Source organism: Anopheles darlingi, chromosome 3 (assembly GCF_943734745.1).
Source record: "Anopheles darlingi chromosome 3, idAnoDarlMG_H_01, whole genome shotgun sequence".
Classification (NCBI taxonomy): domain Eukaryota; kingdom Metazoa; phylum Arthropoda; class Insecta; order Diptera; family Culicidae; genus Anopheles; species Anopheles darlingi.
Window position 1 is genome coordinate 6383967 of NC_064875.1, and position 2316 is coordinate 6386282.

Here is a 2316-nt window from a genome sequence, read left to right on the forward strand (position 1 = left end):
TTTGTAGCTCCACTTCCCCTGCTATTGGCCGGGGGTGGGTTTTGTTTATTGCCCGGCTTAGCTAGCGATAGCCGAGCACCCCATAAAAACGTAGCTTCAGCTCCTTGGACCCGCGCTGTCGAGTCGCCATCGAGCCGATCGACACTTTCCACCGGTCCGATATCCTTTTCCAACAAAACGACCTCCGGTCAGAACGAGTTTGGAGCTTTTACTTTTTCTTGGTTTTGCTTCTGTTCTCCTAAATCAGAATGTTTAATCAATTTAAACTAGTTCGATCGTGCGCGCCTGAGACGCGTGAACTCGGTTTCGAGCGGTTCCAACCGTTCGATGCAATGGTCAAAGAGCGCGGGATTCTTCGCGTCCTCCGTCATCACGCGGTGTAGCGCCAGCGATTCGCGTTGCCCGCGTTGCTTTATTAAAATTCATTCGATACTAACCACGACGCGGTGCGCCTACTGTTTGTGCGGTGGCTGCTGCTGCTGCTGCTGGCTGGCTGGACGACCAGCGACGACAAGTTATCACCGGCCGTTGTGCCGCTACACTCCGAATGCGGCTAGCATTGGGTTGCTTGTTATCAGCCTTAGCCTGTGGTAAGCGTGAGCGCGGCTTGCGGACAACCTCTCTTCGAGATTTCGTTTCGGTCACCTCGACGGGACGTGGAATTCTAAATTCATTCGGTTCGGTATTCTGGTCATGTATTTCAAATCGCCTGTTCGCCCCTATTAGCTGGCGTCCTTCGATTAGCATACGGCGGCGGTGGCGATTAGCATCAAAATGTTTACGGGCGGGGAGGGGAAATATTGGACAACATTTCCACTTACATGGTACCAATTATGAGAGCTTAGCATATGCTAAGCGCTAGCCGTGCGCTGGTGGAACCGCTGGTGCTGTGTAATCCTCTTCCTGGTTTGTCTATTTTTATCCCTGGCAGAAGTGGCAGAAACAACTTGTTGAGAATGTGAAGAGTCTTTGCGGAATATTTTCAATCTTTTTGATGCCATTTTAATGGAATAAAACACACGATGTGATCAAATATACAAGTTTGATTGAGTGAAACAAAAATGCAAAAAGTGTCCATTTGGGCTCGAATTGATTGTTAACCACATGCGGCGTCCGGAGCAAAGGTTGAAGCATAAACATAAAAAAGTTGTTTTCGTAAAATTCGCTGTCAAAGCCAGTCCGCCAGAACCCGTGCGCTTATCGTGGCGGCGGGATCCTACTGGCGCGACATCATCGATAATGCCGCGTCTTAACTGCACCGTTTAATGACGATTCGATTTGTCGCCGAAAAGGACATCTCTAGAGTTCGAGACTCGACGCCCGGTCGCGAGAATGCGAAGAATACCACCGGTCCATCCGATCCTTGTGGATGGCCGCGGGCGTACCGGTGACCGGTTTTGTTTTTTCGATGGGAACCGTCCCGGTCTAATGAATTGTGGAATCGTGATCGCGACGCCACCACCTTCGGTGACCATTAAAATAGGTTCGTCGCTTTGTGCGGCGCGCGCGCGCGCGTTCAGCTCAATCGTGGCTCAGGCTCGCGAGCCGGATCAGGCGGTTATCAGACGTGCGGTTTTTTCGATTTTCTTTCCTAAATTTAATTTCCTATAATACCTGGTGCTGCTGCTGCTGCTCGCCTCATCTTGATAGCATATCCACCATCGTCGTCGCATGCTGTGGTGCTTCCAATTCGTTCCGCGTGCCGTTGCGCGGTTGGACAAAGGTCGCCAGGAGGGGCGCAAGCGTGGAACGGAAAAAAGTGGGATAAAATAAAACATAAATAAAGAAACATCAGATTGGGTGCAAGAAAAGGCACGAAACAAAATCCGACAACCCGCAACCGGATGCAACGCATCAGTTTTTGGGGCGCAAAAAGTCAACCGCCGTTCCTGGGTACCGCATTCTTGCGATCGTGTGAGTCGTTCGGCGTGTGAGGGGTCAACCTTTTTTCTTCTTTAAGGGAGCTGACTGAGGTGGTGACTGGCATGGTTAGGGGGAGGTGGACATTTTATTTATGTATCTTTTTAATTTCCTCCTCCTCGATCACCCTTAATGCCTCTCTCTCGTATGCTGCCGAGAAGTTATGCTCCTCGAAGGCGTTCTGCTGTTTGCTTCGTTTTCGGAGTCCTTCCTTCGTGTTCGGTTCTCAGCTGATAGCGCGGGTGAGGGTGGCGCGGGTTCTACTATCAGCAAGACCAAACCCGAGACTGAACGAACGAATCGGTTCGAACTGGAACGTCACCGCATGCATAAGTAGATCCGGTTCAATGTTCTTGGTCCCGGTTGGGTGCTGGGATGAGTCAACCGATCACGGTT